This window comes from Oryx dammah, unplaced genomic scaffold (assembly GCF_014754425.2).
Source record: "Oryx dammah isolate SB20612 unplaced genomic scaffold, SCBI_Odam_1.1 HiC_scaffold_3, whole genome shotgun sequence".
Taxonomy (NCBI): domain Eukaryota; kingdom Metazoa; phylum Chordata; class Mammalia; order Artiodactyla; family Bovidae; genus Oryx; species Oryx dammah.
Window position 1 is genome coordinate 83,888,759 of NW_024070187.1, and position 26,379 is coordinate 83,915,137.

The window sequence follows — 26,379 nt, forward strand, 5'->3', positions numbered from 1 at the left end:
ACCTTCAGACACGGAAGTGTATGCAGAACACCAGGTGAGAGTGGACAGGAGTATCTGACCAGAGGGAAAGAATATATAGACCATGCAAAACTCAGTAGGATGAAGAAACTAGGGAGAAAAACAGGAGTGTTAGTAGGACTGGGCTTGCCCTCAGTGGGTGGGGGAACTGAAGCAGGGGTCTGATCCCCACATCAGGGCAAATGTCTGGGTCAGAGGAAAAATATTTAAGGCTGAGAGTGAAACAGCTGATCTGTGGCAGCCTAAATGGAATGAGAACCAGACAGCCCTTGACAGAGCCATACATACCCCAGGCAAAGATGCAGGTCCCCTAGAAGGCGCAGCAGCTGGGAGCTGGAGTTTAGGGATTGCAGAGCAATCCCAGGGCTAGGGCTGCTGTTGACTATGGAGAAATGGAATGAGGGGATGTGAGGGAGGAGATTGTGGTGGAAAATGCCTGTGGAGGAAAGCAAGGCTATACTGCTGGATCATGCATAGTGGGTGGAGCCATCACCATAGCCTCTCTCTCCCCACATGCCAGCATCAGCAGCTGAACAATAGAGAGGCTGGCCCATCAAATGCCTGATGCACTGAACTACAGAGTAGGATCCCACCCAGGGTGCTCCTTTGAGTGAGGCAAGAAACTATAGAGTAGGACCCCACCTAGGGTTCCACTTTAAGTGCCTGATGCACAGATCTGCAGAGTAGGATCCCAGCCAGGGGGGCCCCTCTATGTGCCTGACGTGTCGAACAACAGAGAAGGACCCTAGGCAAGGGAGCCCTCTAAGTGCCTGAATGGGCAGAACTATAGAGAAAGACTTCTGAGGCCTTCTGATCACCAGCTACAAGAGGCTCTAAAAAAGACTCTGATGGGGCCATAACTCCAGCAGCGGAGGCAGTCCATGTCCCTGCACACTTGGTGCCTCCTGCGTCCTTGCAAACTAAGCAGCTGTGCCACCTTCATGCTTAACCCTAATTGGGGCACAGCTGCCACAGGCAAAAAAATTCTTATGTGTATGCACACAGTGTTGCTTTGGTTGTGTCCAACTCTTTGCGACCCTGTGGACTGTGACCAGCCACACTTTTCTGTCGGGGGGTTGTTCTCCAGGCAAGAATCCTGGAGTGTATTGGCCAATAACTGGTTGACATATCCTTCTAGAACATTATATTTCCTGCTTCCCTAACCAGCAATTCCCCTGAGTACCTGGTGCAGCCAGAACCCCAGCAACCCAAGTAGCTGCACCACCTCCACACCTGGTCCTCACAGGGACAGATACAAGTCCTCCAGGGAAGCCTCAGGAGCAAACTCCAGTGGATGACCCACATGCAGAGGTGGAAATAAAACTACAATTGAAACCCAGGGGCAGTGTGGCTAAGGAAAAAGACTCAAAACCTTCCCACCAGCTGTACAAACTCCAGATTAAATCTACAAGACCAACTAGGCAGACACTCTGTCTATGGAATATATTAAAGGACATTGAGAGCTCCCACAAAACAGAATGCACTAGTTCTGATAGCTGTGGACATTGGAGGCAAGAACACACAGGACTCGTACCAGATTAGAATCTGAACTGCCCCCACAGCAGATCCAGAGACCAGCACAGTGTTGGAGGACACCCTAAGGAAGTGAGGTGGACTATGACTACCAGCGAGGGAAAGGACTCTCGCAGTTATTGGCACTATGAAATCTAATTAAGCTTTTGAGCTTTTTAATTTTTTTTCTCAGTCACATTTTTTTATTGCTGGTATAAAACTCTTCTTCTACATTGGGCTTTTGCAGTTCTGTTGAGCTTTCCTTTTGTTGTTGTTGTTTTCTTTCTTCCTTTTTTTTTTTTTCCTTTTCTCTTCAATTTTAATTTTTAAAATAATAATTATTTTTTACATTTATTTCTTTGCTTTTCTATTGTTATTTTCCCCTTGCAGTTAATTTTTAAAGTATATAAATCTTTATCTACCTCTATTTAACTTTGCATCTATTCTTTCTCTTCTTTCTTTCCTTTCCTCTCAACATATTTATTAGTTTTGTTTTCATTTATTCCCCTCTTGGCACCTTGCTTTAGCTTTGCTTTCCAGTTTGTGCTTTATTTAGTTTTGCTCTTAACTGGTAGATGTAATTTTTGGTTTCCTTTGTTTGCTGGGTCAATCTACTGTACTTTATTTAATTGGACTGTTTTGATTTTGCTTATGGGTGTATATGTATATATGTATATTCCATTATTTTAAATATTATTTGCCTGATTTTGTAACTGCCATCTGTTAGGGATTCATTTTTTATTTCTCTTTTTGGGGTATTTTTTAAAATCTTACTTAATGCCATAACAAACCCCTTGTGGAATCTTCATTCCTGACCAGATATCAAGCCCTGAGCCTTTGGAGTGGGAGCACTGACTCTAAGACCCTAGACTACCAGAGAACTAACCTTAGGGAGTATCAAATAGTGAGAATTCATACAAAGGAAACCACCTGAATGCAAGACCTGGCATCACCCAACTACCAGTAGCACCCTGTACATCTAAAGAACAAGCAAAACAAAAAATATAAACCCAAGCATCAGCAGACAGGATTACTACTTCCCTCAGCCTTGCCCATCAGAGGAAAAGGAAACAAACCCAAGAACAATTCAGCACAAATCTCACTCTATAAGCTTACACAAACCACTGAACTAACGTTAGGAGGGAAGAAACCAAAAGGAAGAAAGAATTTAACGTTAGGAGGGAAGAAACCAAAAGGAAGAAAGAATTCAATCTTGAAGCCAGGGAAAAGGAGACCTCAAACAAAATGAGATGAAAAAAAAAAAAAAAAGGAAAAGGCAGAGAACTACTACACAAATGAAGGACAAAACTAGAAACACATTTCCTTCATTGGAGAAGGAAATGGCAACCCTCTCCAGTGTTCTTGCCTGGAGAATCCCAGGGACGGGGGAGCCTAGTGAGCTGCCATCTATGGGATCACACAGAGTCAGACACGACTGAAGTGACTTAGCAGCAGAAACACAGAAGCCCAAATAAATGATGAGGAAATAGGCAAACTACCTGAAAAATAATTCAGAATAATCAAGTAAAGATGATCAAAAATGTTGAAAACAAAATGGAGAAAGTACAAGAATCAATTAACAAAGAACTAGAAGGATTAAAGAATAATCATACAGAGAAAAACAGCACAATTGCTGAAATTAAAAATACTCTAGAAGGAATCAATAACAGAATATCTGAAACAGAAGAAGGAATCAGTGAGCTGGAAGATAAAATGGTGGAAATAACTTCTGAAGAGCAATATAAAGTAAAAAGAATGAAAAGAAGTGAGGATAATATCAGAGACCTCAGGGACAATATCAAATACACCAACATTCAAAGTATAGGGGTCCCAGAAGAAAAAGAGAAAAAGAAAGGGTGTGAGAAAATTTTTGAAGAGATGATAGTTGACAATTTCCCCAAATGGAAAAGGAAAAAGTCAATCAAGTTCGAGACAGGATAAACCCAAGGAGAAACATGCCAAGACACATGCTAATCAAAATAACAAAGACTAAACACAAAGAAAGACTATTAAAAGCAGCAAGAGAAAAGCAACAAGTAACATACAAGGGAAATCCCATATGCTTAACAGTTGATCTTTCAGCAGAAACTCTTGCAGGCCAAAAGGGAATGGCAGGATATATTTAAAGTACAGAAAGGTAAGAACCTACAGCCAAGATTACTATACCTGGCACGGATCGAATTCAAAATTGATGGAGAAATAAATAGCTTTTTAGACAAGCAAAAGTTAAGAGAATTCAATACCACCAAACCAGTTTTACAACAAATGTTGAAGGGACTTATATAGTCAAGAAATACAAGAGAAGAAAAAGATCTACAAAATCAACTCCAAACAAGAAAATGGCAATAAGAATATGCATATCAATAATTGCTTTAAATGTAAATGGATTAAACCCTTAAACCAGAAGACACAGACTTTCTGAATGGATATAAAAACAAGACTCATATATATGCTATTTACAAGAAACCCACTTCAGACCTAAAGACACATATAAATTGACAGTAAGAGGATGGAAAAATATATTCCATCAAATAAGAAGTAAAAGAAAGTTGGAGTAACAATTCTCATATCAGACTAAATAGACCTTAAAATAAAGAATACTACAAGAGATAAGGAAAGACACTACATAATGATCAATGGATCAATCCAAGAGGAAGACATAACAACTGTAAATATCTATGCACCCAACATAAGAGCACCTCAATAAATAAGACAAACACTAACAGACATAAAATGAGAATCTGAAGTAACACAATAATAGTAGGAGACCTTAACACTCCATTCACACCAAAGGACAGATCATCAAAACAGAAAATTAATAAGGAAACATAAGTCTTAAATAATACATTAGATGAGATGGATCTCACTGATATCTTCAGGACATTCCATCCAAATGCAGAAGAATACACCTCCTTCTCAAGTGCACGTGGAACATTCTCCACGATAGACTACATCTTGGGTCACAAATCAAACCTCAGTAAATTTAAGAAAATTGAAATCATATAAAGCATCTCTGACCACAGCACTAGGAGACTAGGTATCAATTAGAAGAAAAAAGCTGTAAGAAACACAAACACATGGAAATTAAACAACACATTTCTAAATAACTAACACGTTACTGAAGAAATCAAAAGGGAAATAAAAAAATTCTAGAAACAAATGACAATGAAAACATGACAACTCAAAACCTATGTGATGCAGCAAAAGCAGTTCTAAGAGGGAAGTTTATAGCAATACAACTGTACCTCAAGAAACAAGGAAAACATCAAATAAACAATCTAGCTTCACACCTAAAACAACTGGAAAAAGAAGAAGAAATCATAAAAATCACAGCAGAAATATGTGAAAAAAAACATGAAAGAAACAATAGTAAAGATTAATAAAACTAAAAACCGGTTCTTTGAGAAGATAAACAAAATGACAAACCTTTAGCCAGACTCATCAAGAAAAAAAGAGAAGAATCAAATCAACAAAATTAGAAATGAAAAAAGAGAGGTTACAACAGACAATGCAGAAACACAAAGGGTTATAAGAGACTATTATGAACAACTATATGGCAACAAAGTGGATAGCCTGGAACAAATGGACAGTCTTAGAAAAGTTCAATCCAATCTTCCAAGACTGAACCAGGAAGAAATAGAAATTATGAACAACCCCATTACAAGCACTGAAACTGAAGCTGTGATTAAAAAAAAAAAAAAAAATTTCCTCAAAACAAAAGCCCAGGACCAGAGGGCTTCATGGAAAAATTCTACCAAACATTTGGAGAAGAGATAATGCCTGTCTTCCTAAAACTCCTTCAAAAAAATGCAGAGGAAGGAACACTTACAAACTCATTCTACGAGGCATCATCCTTCTACCAAAACCAAACAAAGACAACACAAAAAAAGAAAACTATAGGTCAATATCACTGATGAACATAGATGCAAAAATCCTCAACAAAATTTTAGCAGATAGAATTCAGCAACACATAAAAAAGCTCATACACCATTATCAAGTTGGGTTTATTCCATGGATGCAAGGATTCTACAATATACAGAGATCATTCAATGTGATACATCATATTATTCTACAATATACAGAGATCATTCAATGTGATACATCATATTAACAAATTGAGAGATAAAAGCCATATGATATCTCAATAGATGCAGAGAAAGTCTTTGACAAAATTCAGCACCCATTTATAATGAAAACCCTTTAAAAAATGGGCATAGGAGGAATCTACCTCAACATAGTAAAGGCCATATATGATAAGCCTATAGCAAAGATTATTTTCAATGGTGAAAAACTGAAAACATTCCCTCTAGGATCAGGAACAAGACAAGGGTGTCCACTCTCATCATTATTATTCAACATAATTCTGGAAGTCCTAGCTATAGCAATCAGAGTAGAAAAAAATAGATAAATAAAAGGAATCCAGATCAGAAAAAAATAAAAATAAAGCTCTCACTGTTTGCAGATGACATGATACTGTACATGGAAAACCCTAAAAATAGTATCAGAAAATTACTAGAGCTAATCAGTGAATTTAGCAAAGTTGCAGAAACAAAATCAATACACAGAAATAACTTGCATCTTTATGTAATAACACTGAGAAATCAGAAAGAGAAATTAAGAAATCAATCCAATTGCCATTTTAACAAAAAGAATAAAATATCAAGGAATAAACTTACCCAAGGAGAAAAAAGAATTGTACACAGAAAATTTTAAGACACTGATAAAAGAAATCAAAGATGATATAAACAGATGGAGAGATATTCCTTGTTCCTAGACAGGAAGAATCAATATTATTAAAATCACTATACTACCAAATACAATCTACAGTTTCAATGCAATCTTTATCAAATCACCAATGGCATTTTTCACAGAACAAGAACAAAATTTTCACAATTCATATGGAACCACAAAAGACCCCAAATAGCCAAAGCAGTCTTAAGAAAGAAGAATGGAGCTGGAGGAATCAAGCTTCCTGACTTCAGATTATACTGCAAAGCTACAGTCATCAAGACAGCATGGTGCAGGCACCAAAACAGAAATATAGACCAATGGAACAAGATAGAAAGCCCAGAAATAAACCCATGCACATATGGGTACCTTATCTTGACAAAGGAGGCAAGAAAATACAATGGGACAAAAACAACTTTTTCAATAAATGGTTCTGGGAAAACTGCACAGCTACATGTAACAGAATGAATTTAGAACACTTTCTAACACCATACACAAAGATAAGCTCAAAACTGGTTAAACAGCAAAATTGGTTAAAGACCAGAAACTATAAAACTCTAAGAGGAAAACATAGGCAGAGCACTCGATGACATAAATCAAAGCAAGATCATCTATGACCCACCTCCCAGAGTAATGGAAATAAAAACAAAAGTAAACAAGTCGGACCCGATTAAACTTAAAAGCTTTTGCACCGCAAAGGAAACTACAAGCAAGGTGAAAAGACAACCTTCAGAATGGAAGAAAATAACAGAAAATGAAACAACTGACAAAGGATTACTTTCCAAAATATACAAGCAGCTCATACAACTCAATAAAAAAAAACAACCCAATGAAAAAGTGGGAAAAAGACCTAAAGAGACATTTCTCCAAATAAGACATACAGATGGCTAACATACAGATGAAAAGATGCTTCACATCACTCAGTATTCAATTCAATTCAGTTCAGTTCATTTCAGTCGCTCATTAGTGTCTGACTCTTTGTGACCCCATGAATCGCAGCACACCAGGCCTCCTTGTCCATCACCAACTCCCAGAGTTTACTCAAACTCATGTCCATTGTGTCAGTGATGCCATGCAGCCATCTCATCCTCTATCGTCCCCTTCTCTTCCTGCCTCTGATCCCTCCCAGCATCAGGGTCTTTTCCAAAGAGTCAGCTCTTCACATGAGGTGGCCAAAGTATTGGAGTTTCAGCTTTAGCATCAATCCTTCCAATGAACACCCAGGACTGATCTCCTTTAGGATGGACTGGTTGGATCTCCTTGCAGTCCAAGGGACTCTCAAGAGTCTTCTTCAACATCACAGTTCAAAAGCATCAATTCTTTGGCACTCAGCTTTCTTCACAGTCCAACTCTCACATCCATACTTGACCACTGGAAAACCCAGAGCCTTGACCAGATGGACCTTTATTGGCAAAGTAATGTCTCTGCTTTTGAATATGCTATCTAGGTTGGTCATAACTTTCCTTCCAAGGAGTAAGTGTCTTTTAATTTCATGGTTGCAATCACCATCTGCAGTGATTTTGGAGCCCCCCAAAAATAAAGTCTGACACTGTTTCCACTGTTTCCCCATCTATTTCCCATGAAGTGATGGGCCAGATACCATGATCTTAGTTTTCTAAGCCAACTTTTTCACTCTCCTCTTTAACTTTCTACAAGAAGCTTTTTAGTTCTTTCTCACTTTCTGCCACAAGGATGCTGTCATCTGGATATCTGAGGTTATTGATATTTCTCCTGGCAATCTTGATTCCAACTTGTGCTTCTTCCAGCCCAGCATTTCTCATGATGTACTCTGCATAGAAGTTAAATAAGCAGGGGTACAATATAAAGCCTTGACATATTCTTTTTCCTATTTGGAACCAGTCTGTTGTTCCATATCCAGTTCTAACTGTTGCCTCCTGACCTTCACACAGGTTTCTTAAGAGGCAGGCCAGGTAATCTAGTATTCCCATCTCAATGGCCATCATCAAAAAGTGTACAAACAATAAATCCTAAAGAGAGTATGGAGAAAAGGGAATGCTTTTGCACTGTTGATGGGAATGTAAATTGAAAAACCACTATGGAAGACGGTATGGAGATTCCTTTAAAAACTAGGAATAAAACCACCACATGATTTAGCAAATCCACTCTTAGGCCTATATCTTGAGAAGACCAAAATTGAAAAAGACACATGTATCCCATTGTTCATTGCAGCACTATTTACAACCTAGATGGAAGCAACCTAGATGTCCATCAACAGATAAGTTGATAAATAAACTGTGGTACATATACACAATGGAATATTACTCATCCATAAAAAGGATCACATTTGAGTCAGTTCTTATGAAGTGGATGAACCTAGAGCCTGTTCTTCAGAGTGAAGTAAGTCAGAAAGAGAAAGATAAATATCATATTCTAACACACACACATATATATGGAATCTAGAAAAATAGTACTGAAGAATTTGTTTGCAGGGCAGCAATGGAGAAACAGACATAGAGAATAGACTTATGGACATGAGGAGAGGGAAGGAGAGGGTGAGATGTATGGAAAGGGTAACATGGAAACTTACATTACCATATGTAAAATAGATAACCAGAGGGAATTTGCTGTATGGCTTAGGAAATTCAAGCAGGGCCTCTGTATCAACCTAGTGGTGTGGAATGGGGAGGGAGATGAGAAAGAGTTTCAAAAGGGAGGGGATATATATATATACCTAAACCTGATTCATGTTGAGGTTTGACAGAAAACAACAAAATTCTGTAAAACAATTATCTTTTAATTAAAAAAAAATAAAGACTATTATAAGAAAGTTCATTATCATATTTCCTATGATAATTAGGATTATGGTGTATTATTGCTTTAATTGCATGCATAATGTCTTTAAGCAAGTTCCATCTTTGCTTGCATTTTTAAGCTCTATTCCTTAAAGTAATGTAATTATTTAATTATTCAAAGCTTTATAAAATTGAGAAAACATATTTTTAGCTCTTATATTTCCTTACATTTAACTACTCAGCTAATAATAAATTATGATTATTTTGTTCTAATACCTGTAAAAAGACAGATAATTGCCCAAATCATTTCTATTTATCCTGATAGTTTTATATTTGCTCTATTTTTATATTTGGTAGACATATTTTTTCTTAGTTATTTTAGGTCTATTTTACTTAAGTTTTAGATGTCAAAGTCTGTGGTAAACCATTACTGAACTTGGTTAATACATAACATCATCTGAGTTAGAATGAATTTTTTTTTCCTTGTTAACAAATTATTGGAAAGCATATTGAAGATAGGTTTTTATGCTTGGGGCTGGTGCACTGGGATAACCCAGAGGGATGGTATGGGGAGGGAGGTGGGCGGGGGGTTCAGGATGGGGAACACGTGTACACCCGTGGCAGATTCATGTTGATGTGTGGCAAAGCCAATACAATATTGTAAGGCAATTAGCCTCCAATTTGAATAGATAGATTTGTGTTTAAAAAAATATTTTAAAAAGGAAAAAATATGCTATAGGAAAAATAACTGAAAATAGTATTGCTTTAGGGGTAGGGAAGATTGCAGTGGAAGATGGCAACAAATTTTTTAAATGGGGCAAAAAGCAGAACAAAGTTATTGATGATGATGAAAAGATACTGTTTTGGGGTTTAGCAATTAGACATAGATATATTACTTTTTGAGGAATAAACTGGAAGAAATGTACTATTATAATAAAAAGTCACACTATTCTTTTTATTATTATATTGTAAAATGCATTATAAAATAAAAAAGAAAACAAAAACAAACAAACAAACAAAAAGAAATGAAGAGGTATTTTTAAATGGAGAATTTGGTGGAATTTCAAAACAAAGACATGACCAGAGAACCCCCCATATTCACCTACAGTATTAGAGAAGGAAAGAAAGAGAATATTCTGTTTTTAGTGACAACTTTACTTTTTAAATTCAACTGTCTTCATATTTGCTGCAGGTTTCAGGCTGATGCTAGTTGATAAGAAACCAGTACTTGTGCTTAGAATAGTGGTCACAGAACAGTTCATGAGACCAGGAGAAATGCTGAGACCAAGGAAAAGAAAGAAATGGATGAACTCTTGAGTTTCTGATGGAGAAATCATCCCCATAGAAAACAGCATTTATTAGAAGTGCATTTTCTGTCCAAAGTATCTGCAGTAGAAACTCTAAACAATTTGCTTCTTCTTTGCCATATTTATATTGTAAGTAAAATTAATGAAGGATTAAAATTAAGTAATTTTTTTGTGGTTGTTCATGTCCAACTCTTGTGACCATATGGACTGCAGCACGTCAATCTCTTCTGTCCTTCACTGTTTCCCAGTTGTTGTTGTTTAGTTGCTAAGTCATGTTTAACTCTGTGCAATCCCATGGACTGTAGCCTGCTAGGCTCCTCTGTCCATGGGATTTCCCAGGCAAGAATACTTGAGTGGGTTGCAATTTCTTCCTCTGGGGGATCTGCCTGAAGCAGGAATCAAACACAAGTCTTCTACATTGGCAGGCAGATTCTTTACCACTAAGCCACCAAGGAAGCCCTCAAAATCTTACAGTGTTTTCTCAAATTTATGTCCATTGAGTCAGTGATGCTATTTAACCATCTCATCCTCTGCCACCCCCTTCTCCTTTTTCCCTCCATCTTTCCCATAGTCAGGGTCTTTTCCAATGAATCAGCTCTTCTTATCAGGTGGCTAAAGTACTGGAGATTCAACTGCAGCATCAGTCCTTCCAGTCAATATTCAGGGTTGATTTCCTTTAGGATTGACTGGTTTTATCTCCTTGCAGTTCAAGGGACTCTCAAGAATCTTCTCCAGCACTGCAATTCTAAAGCATCAATTCTTCACTGTTAGAAATTCTTTATGGTCCAACTCTCACATATATGCATGCCTATGTGGAAAACCTGACTACATAACTCTGACTACATAGACCTTTGTCACCAAAGTGATATCTCTGCTTTTTAATACACTGTCTAGGTTTGTCATAGCTTTTCTTCTAAAGGAGCAAATGTCTTTTAATTTCATGGCTAGAGTCATCACCAGCAATGATTTTGGAGGACAAAAAAAAAAAAAAAATACTGTTCCCACTTTTCCCCTTTCTATTTGTGTGAAGTGATGGACCAGATGCCATGATTTTCGCCTTTTTTAAAGCTGAGTTTCATGCCAATCTTTTCCTTTTTCACCTTCATTAAGAGAGGCTTTAATTCCTTTTTACTTTCTGCCATTAGAGAGGTATCATCTGTGTATCTGAAGTTGATATTTCTGCACCAATCTTGATTCCAGCTTGTGATTCAACCAGGCCAACATTTCACATGATGCACTCTGCATATAAGTTAAATAAGCAGGATGATGATATACAGCCTTATTGTACTTAAGTTAGTTTAAAAGTGTAGGTATTAAATTCAAGTCATTTACTTTGGTCCATCATCCCAATAGCCATGCCAACATGAAATAAGCAGCTAGTTCTCTGCAGCCAAGAAGCATTACAATACAAATGAAGTACTATCATTATTAATATCCAAAAGAAGGATAGTCTTCAAATGAAAGACAAAAAAAAAAATAGTGTTTTGCATTCCAAGAAGGAGAAACTCTAATGTGTGATATGGAAGAAAATTGGTGGTGTAAAATGTGCTTTACAGTAGAGTAGAAATACTAACAGGCTTCTGATTTTCCTGACTGACAAAGAAGCTCTGGCTAAAGTGTGTTCTACATTAGTCCTTGTATAGTTCTTCTAGAGAGTATGAAATAATTATTGCATATTGAACCTAAATTATGTTAGATATTCAAGAAATATTCAACTTGATCAGTATGGAAATAGAATTAATCATTATGTTCCTGAGTCCTCAAACAACATCTCAACTGGTTGAACTAAAAGAAAGGAAAGCATTAAGTTTTTAATGGTAACAATTTCCATATGTTTATTCACTTGTCGTATCTTTTAAAGAATAGATTATTTTAAACCTTAATTCTGAATCATGTGGCAAATTTTTGGAGTGAGTCTTTGATCTTTGATATGATAAGTTTAGGAATAGAAAAGAACCCAGAAGAACAGGGGAGAAATCTTTTCAAATCAGTGGCTGGATTATTCAGATGGACTCTGTCAAGGTTTCTAGCCCAACTGTTTAAAAAAAAAAAAAAAAGCAGGAGACTACTCTCTCTTTTTCTTCTTTGCTGTCTTACCAAACTTCCAGAAACAAAACAGGCAACATTTAGTGACCAGGAATACAACAGTTGCCACACAAACTAGCAGGAAGCCAATCACATCCAAAGAGTGGTGCTGGAACCAGGTGAGGTCATGGAAAGCTGGTCGAAGGTGCTTGGCTCCTTTGTGGTGCATGACAAACTCAACCCAGAAGACTGCTCGGTCCAGGGGTTTCACAGGCTGATCATGATGAATTCTTGATAACTTCATAGCATTCTCTTTATAGCTAAAATTGAATATATAAATAGCAACTTGAAAAGTTTGTTAAGGACATGATACACCTAAAACAGTTATATATTATTAAAAATATATTGCATAATTAATTATATGATAAGTTGTGTCATAAATGATATCATCAAGAATATGAAAAGCAAATGAAAACTTGTTTCCTCTTGAGATATTTCTAGATGTGATAGTTCATCGGTTTGAAAGTGTTGGATGCTTTATAGTCTCAGTAATTATTGGAAGTGGGAGAGAACAGAATTGCCAATTGAAAATAGCATTCTGAAAGTACAGAAATAGGATGATTATTAGTATGTGTAGCTCAAGAATACAGAACTTTGATCTAACTTGCTGAGGGTGGTATTGGGAACATGATAGTGACAGGAAGCAGCATGGAGGGGAAGGTCTGAGAAGAAGGAACACTTTCCCCACTGCTTCACTCTTCCCCAGGTTTGGGCTGGAGTATCAGTGTTAACAAGACTTCAGTAGTAACAGGAAATGGTTTCAGTCTGTGATCTTCATGGTCCTGACATTTCAGATGAAAGCAAAAAAGCTTCAGGTGACCCTCTGGGCAAGAAGTAGGGCCTGAGACTGAACAGATAATGGCATTTTTCTTCAGGCTAAAGAAGGCTGTGTGTTGAAAAGCAGAAACATTACTCTGCCAACAAAGATCGGAAGAGTCAAGGCTATGGTCTTCCCAGTGGTTCCATACCATTGTGAGAGCTGGACCATAAAGAAGGGAAAATGCCAGATAACTGATGCCTTCAACTGTGGTGCTAGAGAAGACTCCTGAAAGTCCCTTGGATAGCAAGGAGATAAAACCAGTCAATCATAAAGGAGATCAACCTTGAATATTCACTGGAAGGACTGATGTTGAAGCTGAAGCTCCAGTATTTTGGTCATCTGATGGGAACAGACAACTCATTGGAAAAGTCTATGATACTGGGAAAGATTGAGGGCAGAAGGAGAAGAAGGCATCAGAGGATGAGACAGTTGGATGGCAACACTTAAAATGAACATGAACTTGGGCAAACTCTGGGAGATGGTGAGGAACAGAGATCCCTGGCATGCTGCAGTTCATGGGGTTGCAGAGTAGACACGACTGGGCGACTGAACAACAACAATAGCAGAGGTTTGCATCTGCAGTGGTGAGATGGAAGGATGGCGATACATAGAACACAAACCCTTCTAACTTCTGTCAAGGAGCAGAGGACCCCACCAGGATTTGGGTTGATACTGAAGCTTAAGCTTCAACATCAGTCCTTCCAGTGAATATTCAGGGTTGATCTCCCTTATGATTGACAGGTTTGATCTCCTTGCTATCCTTTGAATGGCTGACTTAGAAGCAAGATTTCCTTGGGTTTGTGAAGGAGGCAAGTTATTCACCCACACCAAAGTGCGATCATCACTGATAGAGAATACAGAACATTATATTGTAGAAAATCATGGGAAAGTATGTAAAAAGTTTGGATGAAAAGAACTATACAACATAAAAAATAAACAAAGCCCTGCTGCCCTTTCATTTAAAAAAACAGGCAGGCCTTTCCTAACACAGGATTATAAGGAATAAGTACCTCTGAATACATCTCATGAAAACAAATAATAGTGACAGAAGTTCCAAGACAGATGGAGAAACAAAATATTTATTAGAGAAAAAGTCAATAAAATAAATAGATATACTCTATTAAAACATATACTGCATCATTAAGTACATATAAATATGAAATTAATGTTAAATGATATTAGAAATTGTGGTCATGGACAAGATAAATACATTGTAAGCTTTGATAACATTGCACTGATAATATAGCAAAAAAATAAGATGTGATGTTTAAGAGACATTGATGGAACCTGGTGCTTGTTTTAAAGAGTAAAGTAAGTCAGAAGGAGAAAAACAAACATCATATATTAATATTGTAACCTAGGAAAAAATAGTACTGATAACCCCATTTGTAGGGTAGGGATAGAAATACAGATGTAGAGAACAGATTTGTGGACACAACAGGAGTAGTACCCAGTTGGACGAATTGAGCGAGTAGCCCTAACATATATACACTATCATGTGTAAAGCAGACAGCCAGTTAGAAGTTGTTGTATACCACAGGCAGCTCAGCCTGGTGCTCTGGGTCTTCCTAGGTGGCACAGTGGTCTCAGGAGAAGCAGGAGACACACATTTGATCCCTGGGTCAGGGAGATCCTCTGGAGGAAGAAATAGCAAACCACTCCAGTATTCTGCACTGGAAAATCCTACTAACAGAGGAGCCCAGCAGGCATCAGTTGATGGGGTCAAAAAGACTTGGACACCTTAGAGATTGCCACAAAACCACAGAGGGGTGGGATGGGATGGAAGCTGGAGACAGGCTCATGAGGGAAGGATTACAAATATATATGTACTTAGCATGATTCACCGTATACGTAAGAAGGGAATGGCAAACCACTTCAGCATTCTGCCTTGAGAAACTGATAAACAGTACAAAAAGGCAAAACAATATGAAACCAAAAGATGATCCCCCACAGGTCAGTAGGTGTCCAATATGCTACTCGAGAAGACAGAGAAACAGCCCCAAAAGGAATGAAGAGGCTGACCCAAAGTGGAAATGACAGCTATTTGTGGATGACTCTGGTGGTAAAAGGGAGTATGTCAAGGCTGTATATTGTCACCCTACTTATTTAACTTATATGCCGAGTACATCATGAAAAATGCTGGGCTGGAGGAAGCTCAAACTGGAATCAAGACTGCCGGGAGAAATGTCAATAACCTCAGATATGCAGATGACACCACCCTTATGGCAGAAAGTGAAGAAGAACTAAAGAACCTCTTGATGAAGTTGAAAGAGGAGAGTGAAAAAGATGGCTTAAAGCTCAACATTCAGAAAACAAAGATCATAGCATCCAGTCCCATCACTTCATGACAAATAGATAAGGAAAAGGTGGAAACAGTGGCTGACTTTATTTTTCTGGGCTCCAAAATCACTGCAGATAGTGATTGCAGCCATTAAATTAAAAGACGCTTACTCCCTAGAAGGAAAGCTATGACCAATCTAGAGAGCATATTAAAAAGCAGAGACATTACTTTGTCAAAAAAGGTCTGTCTAGTCAAGGCTATGGTTTTTCCTTGGTCATGTATGGATGTGAGAGTTGGACTGTGAAGAAAGCTGAGTGCCGAAGAATTGATGCTTCTGAAATGTGGTGTTGAAGACTCTTGAGAGTCTCTTGGACTGCAAGGAGATCCAACCAGTCCATCCTAAAAGAGATCAGTCCTGGGTGTTCATTGGAAGGACTGATGTTGAAGCTGAAACTCCAATATTTGGACCACCTGATGTGAAGAGCTGACTCATTAGAAAAGACCCTGATGCTGGGAAAGATTGAAGGCAGGAAGAGAAGGGGACAACAGAGGATGAGATGGTTGGATGGTCTCACCGTCTTAATGGACATGGGTTTGAGAGGACTCTGGGAGTTGGTGATGGAAAGGGAGGCCTGGCGTGCTGCAGTTCATGGGTTGCAAAGAATTGGGCATGACTGAGCAACTGAACTGACCTGAACTGGTGGTGAAAGTAAAGTCCAATGCTGTAAAGAACAATATTGCATAGGAACCTGGAATGTTAAGCCTACGAATCAAGGTAAATTGGAAGAGATTGAATGGGAGATGACAAGTGTGAACACTGAAATTTTAGGAATCAGTTGACTAAACTGGACCACAACAGGTGAATTTAATTTAGCTGACCATTACATCTACTACTGTGGGATAGCAGCACTTAGCGAAATACAATAGCCCTCATAGTCAAAAAGAGTCCAAAATGCAAAACTTGGGTGTAATCTCAAAAATGACAGAAAGATCCTGTGGTTTCAAAGCCAAACCATTCAAAACCATAGTAATTCAAGTATATGCCCCAACCAATAATGACAAGGAAGCTGAATTTGAAGACCTACAAGACCTTCTAGAACTAACACCAAAAAAAAGATGTCCTTTTCATTATAATGGACTGAAATCCAAAAATAGGAATGTAAGAGATACCTGGAGTAACAGGCAAGATTGTCCTTGGAGTACAAAACAAAGCAGGGCAAAGACTAACAGAGTTTTGCCAAGACAATGCACACTGGTCATAGCAAACACCCTCTTCAAACAACGCAAGAGACACCTCTACACATGAACATCATCATATGGTCAATACTGAAATCAGATTGATTATATTCTTTGCAGCCAAAGATGGAGAAGCTATATGCAGTAAGCAAAAAACAAAACCAGGAGGTGACTGTGGCTCAGATCATGAATTCCCTATTGCCAAATTCAGACTTAAATTGAAGAAAATAGGGAAAACCACTAGACCATTGAGGTATGACCTAAATCAAATCCCTTATGATTATACAGAGGAAGTGACAAATAGATTCAAGGGATTAGATCTGGTACACAGAGTGCCTGAAGAACTATTGATGGAAATCCATAACATTGTACAGGAGGCCATGATCAAACCAATCCCCAGGAAAAAGAAAGGCAAACAGGCAAAATGGTAGTCTGAGGAGGTCTTACAAATAGCTGAGAAAAGAAGAGAAGTGAAAGGCAATGGAGAAAAGGAAAGATATATCCATCTGAATGCAGAATTCCAAAGAATAGCAAAGAGAGATAAGATACTTTCCTAAGTGATCAATTCAAAGATAGAGGAAAACAATAGAATGGGAAAGCCTAGAGATCTCTTCAAGAAAATTAGACATACCAAGGAAATATTACATGTTCAGTTCAGTTCAGTTGCTCAGTCTTGTCCAACTCTTTGCGACCCCATGAATCGCAGCACGCCAGGCCTCACTGTCCATCATCAACTCCTGGAGTTCACTCAGACTCACGTCCATTGAGTCGGTGATGCCATCCAGCCATCTCATCCTCTGTTGTCCCCTTTCCCTCCTGCCCCCAATCCCTCCCAGCATCAGAGTCTTTTCCAATGAGTCAACTCTTCGCATGAGGTGGCCAAAGTACTGGAGTTTCAGCTTTAGCATCATTCCTTCCAAAGCACACCCAGGGCTGATATCCTTTAGAATGGACTGGTTGGATCTCCTTGCAGTCCACATGTAAATATGGGCAAAGTAAAGGCAGAAACTGTATGGACCTAACAGAAGCAGAAGGTATTAAGAGGAGGTGGCAAGAATACACAGAAGAATTATACAAAAAAGATCTTAATGAACCAGATAACCATGATGGTGTGAGCATTCAACTACAGCCAGAAATCCTGGAGTGCAAAGTCAAATGGGTGTTAGGAAGCACCACTATGAACAGAGCTAGTGGAGGTGATGAAATTTCAGCTGAGCTATTTCTAATCCCAAAGAGTCTGGCATGCTATAGTCACTGGAGTCACAAAGAGTCAGACAAGATTGAGCTACTAAGCACAGCACAAAACATGATACTATTAAAGTTCTGCACTTAATATGCCAGCAAACTTGGAAAACTAACCAGTGGTCACAAGATTAGAAAAGGTCCTGTATGTGGGTCAGGAAGCAACAGTTAGAACCAGACATGGAACAACACACTGGTTTTAAATTGGGAAAGGAATATGTCAAGCCTATATATTGTAACCCTGCTTATTTAACTTGTATGCAGAGTACATCATGAGAAATGCCAGGCTGGATGAAGCTCAAGGTGGAATCAAGAGTGCTAGGAGAAATATCAATAACCTCAGGTATGCAGATGACACTAATCTTATGGCAGAAAGCAAAGAGGATCTAAAAAGCCTCTTGATGAAGATGAAGGAGCAGAGTGAGATAGCTAGCTTCCAACTCAACATTCAACAAGCGAAGATCATGGCATCCAGTCTCATCCGTTCAGTCCAGTCACTCAGTTGTGTACAACTCTGCAACCCCATGGACTGCAACATGCCACGCTTCCCTGTCCAACATCATCTCCCAGAACTTGCTCAAACTCATGTCCATCGTGTCTGTGAAGTCATCCAACCATCTCATCCTCTGTCTTCCCCTTCTCCTCTTGCAGGGGTTAATAATCAGCTGCCTGTTGCTCTGGCTAAGCCCTAAAAAACACACCATAGGAAAAGAATAAAAGCAAAATATAGCAATACCGTATAATCGAAACAAAAGTACACCAAGTTATTAGTTGGTGTTGTCATGGCCTGCTAAACTAAGGAAGAACATGTGGACCTGAAATGCTGGTCAGTGAAAGTTCAGAACGCTGCTTGTGCACACACCAAGATGTTTTCCCAAGGCATATTCGGGTCTATGACCTCTAGCTGGGGATATTCCTTGTACAAGAACATAACAAAGATAGTTCAAAGTAATCAGTAAAATGAGAGATGTGATCAGGGACACAGGAGGTTGATTTTATTGTGACACAACAGATACTTTCTGCATGCCAAGACACTAAATAAAAGTGATGTGACTCTGAAGAACAGAGTCTTGATTCAGGAGGTCTTGAGTTTTCCATTTCCATCTTTAAAACTTTAATTCTGTCTCTAGTTTCTTTTTCCCAAACTGTGTGTCAACCACTTTTGAGTCCTATCTGCTGGGCTGGCTGCAGCATTTTCCTGCCTTCAATCTTGCCCAGCAACAGGGTCTTTTCTAATGAGTCAGTTCTTAGGAAAAGGTGGCCAAAGTATCAGAGCTTCAGCTTCAGCATCAGTCCTTTCAATGAAAATTCAGGACTGATTTCCTTTAGGATTGACTGGTTGGATCTCTTTGCAGTCTAAGTGACTTTCATAAGTCTTTTCCAACTCCACAGTTCAAAGCATCAACTCTTCAGTGTTCAGCTCTCTTTATGGTTCAACTCTTCCATCCATACTTGACTATTGGAAGAACCATAGCTTTCACTAGAAGGACCATGGCAAATAGATGGGGAAACAATGGAAACAGTGACAGACTTTATTTGGGGGGGCTCCAAAATCACTGTGGATATGACTGCAGCTATGAAATTAAAACAATTTCTCCTTGGAAGAAAATCTATGACAGATTTGGGTAGCACATTAAAAATCAGAGACATCACTTTGCCGACAAAGGTCCAACTAGTCAAAGCTAACATTTTTCCAGTAATCATACAGATGTGAGAGGCAGACCATAAAGAAGGCTGAGTGCTGAAAAAAATGATGTTTTTCATCTGTGGTGTTGGAGAGAACTCTTGAGAGTCCCTTGAACTCCAAGGAAATCAAACCAGTCAATCCTAAAGAAATCAACCCAGAATATTCATTAGAAGTAATGATGTTGAAGCTGAAGCTCCAGAATTTTGGCCACTTGATGGAGGAACGAAATCATCTGAAAAGACTCAGATTCTGAGAAAGATTGTATGCAGGAGAAGATGGCGACAGTGGATGAGAGAGTTGGAGGGTGTCACTGATTCAATGAACATGAGACCAAAGGCCTGGAGATAGTTTAGAATGGGGAAGCCTAGCGTGCTGCAGCCCATGAGATTGCAAATAGCTGAACATGACTGAGCGACTTAACAACAACAACACATTGTTGCATGGTAGAAACAAATGCAACATTTTAAATTAGTTATATCCCAATTAAAAATAAGTTAAACAAACAAGAGACACACTGATAAGTACCTTCAAGTGATTCATAGTCATTCTTCATATTCATGACTTCATAGTCATTCAATATTTTAAAATTTTAAATGTTTCAAAAATAATTTTAATCTCGAATGTTAATGCATGTTTATAGACTTACACAAAATTTCTAGTAAGAATTTATTTGATATATAGAAACATTTACAACTCTAGCAAAGATTTTAATTTTAATATAGTTTTTTTCCCAAAGAATATGTTTTATTTATATGAAATACAGTTACATAATAAATGTACTCTTCAATTATGGAGAATTTATTTGTCTGTGATCACAGCTAACTACTGTTAGTTAGCTAACAAAGTTAGTACAAAGTTCCCCAGGATTTATTTATTTTATTACTCAAACTTTGTTCCCTATTACTCAAAGCTTGTCTCTCCATTCTTCTAACTCCTAGACCCTGGAAAACACCAGTCTACTCTCTACTTCTATGAGTTTCAATTATTAGGCTGCAAGTATCAGTTCACTTCAGTTCAGTCCCTCAGTCCTTTCCAACTCTTTGCGACCCCATGAATCGCGGCACGCCAGACGTCCCTGTCCATCACAAACTCCCGGAGTTCACTCAGACTCACGTCCATCGAGTCAGTGATGCCATCCAGCCATCTCATCCTCTGTCGTCCCCTTCTCCTCCTGCCCGCAATCCCTCCCAGCATCAGAGTCTTTTCAGTGAGTCAACTCTTCACATGAAGTGGCCAAAGTATTGGAGTTTGAGCTTCAGCATCATTCATTCCAAAGACATACCAGGGCTGATGTTCAGAATGGACTGGTTGGATCTCCTTGCAGTCCAAGGGACTCTCAAGAGTCTTCTCCAACACCACAGGTCAAAAGCGTCAATTCTTTGGTGCTCTGCCTTCTTGACAGTCCAACTCTCACATCCATACATGACTACTGGAAAAACCATAGCCTTGACTAGATGGACCTTAGTCGGCAAAGTAATATTTCTGCTTTTGAATATACTATCTAGGTTGCTCATAACTTTCCTTCCAAGGAGTAAATATCTTTTAATTTCATGGTGGCAATCACCATTTGCAGTGATTTTGGAGCCCAGAAAAAATAATATCTGACACTATTTTCACTGTTTCCCCATCTATTTCCCATGAAGTGATGGGACCGGATGCCATGATCTTCGTTTCCTGAATGTTGAGTTTAAGCCAACATTTTCATTCTCCTCTTTAACTTTCATCAAGAGGCTTTTTAGCTCCTCTTCACTTTCTGCCATAAGGGTTGTGTCATCTGCATAAATGAGGTTATTGATATTTCTCCTGGCAATCTTGATTCCAGCTTGTGTTTCTTCCAGTCCAGCGTTTCTCATGATGTACTCTGCATAGAAGTTAAATAAGCAGGGTGACAATATACAGCCTTGACGTACTCCTTTTCCTATTTGGAACCAGTCTGTTATTCCATGTCCAGGTCTAACTGTTGCTTCTTGACCTGCATACAGATTTCTCAAGAGGCAGGTTAGGTGGTCTGGTATTCCCATCTCTTTCAGATTTTTCCACAGTTTATTGTGATCCACACTGTCAAAGGCTTTGGCATAGTCAATAAAGCAGAAATAGATGTTTTTCTGGAATCCTCTTGTTTTTCCCATGATCCAGCGGATGTTGGCAATTTGATCTCTGGTTCCTCTGCCTTTTCTAAAACCAGCTTGAACATCAGGGAGTTCACGGTTCACGTATTGCTGAAGCCTGGCTTGGAGAATTTTGAGCATTACTTTACTAGCATGTGATATGAGTGCAATTGTGTGGTACTTTGAGCATTCTTTGGCATTGCCTTTCTTTGGAATTGGAATGAAAACTGACCTTTTCCAGTCCCGTGGCCACTGCTGAGCTTTCCAAATGTGTTGGCATATTGAGTGCAGCACTTTCACAGCATCATCTTTCAGGATTTGAAAGAGTTCAACTGGAATTCCATCACCTCCACTAGCTTTGTTCGTAGTGATGCTTTCTAAGGCCCACTTGACTTCACATTCCGGGATGTCTGGCTCTAGATGAGTGATCACACCATCGTGATTATCCAGGTCGTGAAGATCTTTTTTGTACAGTTCTTCTGTGTATTCTTGCCCATCTCTTCTTAATATCGTCTGCTTCTGCATGTGTAAGTGATTCTAAATAATATTTGTCATTCACTGACTTACTTCACCTAGGACAATACCATTTTTTCAAATATGGAAGTATTTCCTTTGTGTTCTTTGCTAAGTAATATTCTTTCACTACATACACCACATTTTTTTTTTATCTATTCATTCATTGAAAGACACTAAGGTTTAATTCACACCTTGATTTTTGTGAATAATACAGCAACTAGAACTAGGGTGAAGCTATCAAATTGTCAACATCCGTCAGATCATTGAAAAAACAAGAGAGTTCCAGAAAATCATTTCTTCTGCTTTATTGACTATGCCAAAGCCTTTGACTGTGGACCACAACAAATTCTAGAAAATTGTTAAAGAGATGGTAATACCAAAACACCTCCTGAGAAATCTGTATGCAGATCAGGAAGTAACAGTTAGAACTGGACATGGCACAATAACTGTTTCCAAATTGGAAAAAGAGTATGTGAAGTCTGTATATTGTCACCCTTATTTAACTTATAGGCAGAGTACATCATGAGAAATGCTGGGCTGAAGGAAGCACAAGCTGGAATCAAGATTGGGAGAAATAGCAATAACTTGAGATATGCAGATGACACCACTCTTATGGCAGAAAGCAAAGAAGAACTAAAGAGCCTCTTGATGAAAGTGAAGAGGAGAGTGAAAAAGTTGGCTTAAAACTCAACATTCAGAAAACAAAGATCATGGCATCCAGTCCCATCACTTCATGGGAAATAGATGGGGAAACAGTGGAAACAGTGTCAGACTTTATTTTTGGGGGATCCAAAATCACTGCAGATGGTGAATACAGCCACAAAATTTAAAAAAACACTTACTCCTTGGAAGAAAAGTTATGACCAAACTAGACAGCATATTAAAAAGCAGAGACATTACTTTGCCGACTAAGGTCCATCTAATCAAAGACATGGTTTTTCCAGTAGTCATGTATGGATGTGAGAGAAAGCTGAGTGCTGAAGAATTGATGCTTTTGAACTGTGGTGTGGGAGGAGTCTCTTGCGAGTCTCTTGGACTGCAATGAGATTCAACCAGTCCATCCTAAAGGAAATCAGTCCTGAATATTCACTGAAAGGATGGATTTTGATGCTGAAACTCCAATACTTTGGCCACCTGATATGAAGAGCTGATGCATTTGAAAAGACCCTGATGCTGGGAAAGATTAAAGGCAGGAGGAGAAGGGGATGACAGAGGATGAGACAGCTGGATGTCATCACCAACTCTATGGACATGAGTTTGAGTAAACACTGGGAGTTGGCAATGGACAGGTAGGCCTGGCATGCTTCAATCCATGAGGTTGCAAAGAATCACACAGGACTGAGAGACTGAACTGAACTGAACTGAACTAAAGCTATCTCTTCCATATTCTGTTTTAATCTTTAGATATATACCTAGAGATATATACCTATATCTCTATTTTTGATCTTTTGCAAAACTTCCATACTGTTTTCCATAGTTGCTACAGCAATTTACATTGTCATCTGGAGTGCAGTTCAATTTTTCTTTTACTACATCTTCATCTCTTAGACCATGTCTTTTAATGATGGCCATTCTGAAAGTTCCAAGCTGGCTTGATACTCAACATTCAAAAAACTTAAGACCATGGCATCTTGTCCCATCACTCCAAGGCAAATAGAAGGGGAAAACTTGGAAGCAGTGATAGATTTTTCTTGGGGTCCAAAATCACTGAAGATGGTGACTGCTGCCATGAAATTAAAAGATACTTGCTCCTTGCAAGGAAAACTATGATAAACCTATACAGCATGTTAAAAAGCATGGATATCACTTTGCTGACAATGGTCCATATAGTCAAACATATGGTTCTCCAGTAGTCATGTTTGAATGCTATTTCATGATGCATGCTCGGTGTGTCCCAGTCTTTGGGACTCCACAAACTAAAGCCGTCCAGGCTCCTCTGTACATGGGATTTTCCAAGCAATTCTAGAGTGGGTTGCCATTTCCTAAACCAGGGGAAGATTTTCCAAGCAAGAATGCTGAAATGGATCCCCATTTACTGAAATGGGATTTCCATTCCCATGATGTGATCACTCACCTAGAGCCAGACATTCTGGAATGTGAAGTCAAGTGGGCCTTAGGAAGCATCACTATGAACAAAGCTAGTGGAGATGATGCAATTCCCATTGAGTTACTTCAAAATCTAAAAGATGATGCTGTGAAAGTGCTGCACTCAACATGCCAGCAAATTTGGAAAACTCAGCAGTGCCCATAGAACTTCAAAAGGCCAGTTTTCATTCTAATCCCAAAGAAAGGCAGTGCCAAAGAATGTTCAAACTACTGTACAATTGCAATCATTTCACACACTAGCAAAGTAATGCTCAAAGTTCTCCAAGATTGGGTTCAACAGTACATGAATTGAGAATTTCCAGATGTTCAAGCTGAATTTTTAAAAAAAGGCAGAGAATGAGAGATGAAATTGCCAGCATCCATTGGATGCTAGAAAAAACAAAAGAATTCCAGAAAAAAATCTACTTCTGCTCATTGACTACACTAAAGCCTTTGACTGTGTGGATCACAACAAACTATGGAAAATTCTCCAAGAGATGGGAGTACCAGACTGCCTACCTACCTCCTGCAAAACCTGTATGCAGGTCAAAAAGCAACAATGAGAATTGGACATGGAACAATGGAATGGTTCCAAATTGGGAAAAGAGTACTTCAAGGATGCATGTAATTTAACTTGCATGCATAGTACATCATGCAAAATACTGGGCTGGATGAAGCACAAGCTGGGATCAAGATTGCCTGGAGAAATATCAATAACCTCAGATATGCAGATGACACCACTCAAATGGCAGAAAGCAAAGAGGAAACAGTCTCTTGATGAAGGTGAAAGAGGAGACTGAAAAAGTTGGCTTAAAGCTAAACATTTAAAAATGAAGCTTATGCCATCTAGTCCCATCACTTCATGGCAAATAGATGGAGAAAAAATGACAGACTTTATTTTCTTGGGCTGCAAAATCACTGTGGGTGGTGACTGCAGCCATGAAATTAAAAGACTCTTGCTCCTTGGAAGAAAATCTATAACAAACCTCAGTCAGTTAGTTCAGTCGCTCAGTCGTGTCCGACTCTTTGCGACCCAATGAACCGCAGCATGCCAGGCCTCCCTGTCCATCACCAACTCCCGGAGTTCACCCAAACCCATGTCCATCGAGTCAGTGATGCCATCCAACCATCTCATCTTCTGTCATCCCCTTCTCCTCCTGCCCTGAATCTTTCCCAGCATCAGGGTCTTTTCAAATGAGTCAGCTCTTTGCATCAGGTGGCCAAAGTATTGGAGTTTCAGCTTCAACATCAGTCCTTCCAATGAACACCCAGGACTGATCTCCTTTAGGATGGGCTGGTTGGATCTCCTTGCTGTCCAAGGACTCTCAAGAGTCTTCTCCAACACCACAGTTCAAAAGCATCAATTCTTTGGTTCTCAGCTTTATTAATAGTCCAACTCTCATAGCCATACATGACCACTGGAAAAACCATAGCGTTGACTAGACGGACCTTTGTCGACAAGTAATGTCTCTGCTTTTTAATATGCTGTCTAGGTTGGTCATAACTCTCTTTCCAATGAGTAAGTGTCTCTTAATTTCATGGCTGCAATCACCATCTGCAGTGATTTTGGAGCCCAGAAAAATAAAATCTGACACTGTTTCCACTTTTTCCCCATCTATTTCCCATGAAGTGATGGGACCAGATCCCACGATCTTCGTTTTCTGAATGTTGAGCTTTAAGCCAACTTTTTCACTCTCCTCTTTCACTTTCATCAAGAGGCTCTTTAGTTCTTCTTCACTTTCTGCCATAAGGGTGGTGTCATCTGCATATCTGAGGTTATTGATATTTCTCCCAGCAATCTTGATTCCAGCTTGTGCTTCCTGCAGCCCAGCATTTCTTATGATGTACTCTGCATATAAGTTAAATAAGCAGGGTGACAATATACAGCCTTGACGTACTCCTTTTCCTATTTGGAACCAGTCTGTTGTTCCATGTCCAGTTTTAACTGTTGCTTCGTGACCTGCATATAGGTTTCTCAAGAGGCATGTCAGGTGGTCTGGT

At 38.9% G+C, this 26,379-nt stretch overlaps 1 pseudogene; it reads right to left on the reverse strand.

Moving 5' to 3' along the window:
• Window positions 1–11,597: 11,597 nt before the first annotated feature.
• The window catches only part of LOC120862202, a 50,517-nt pseudogene continuing 35,735 nt past the window's right edge, over window positions 11,598–26,379 (reverse strand).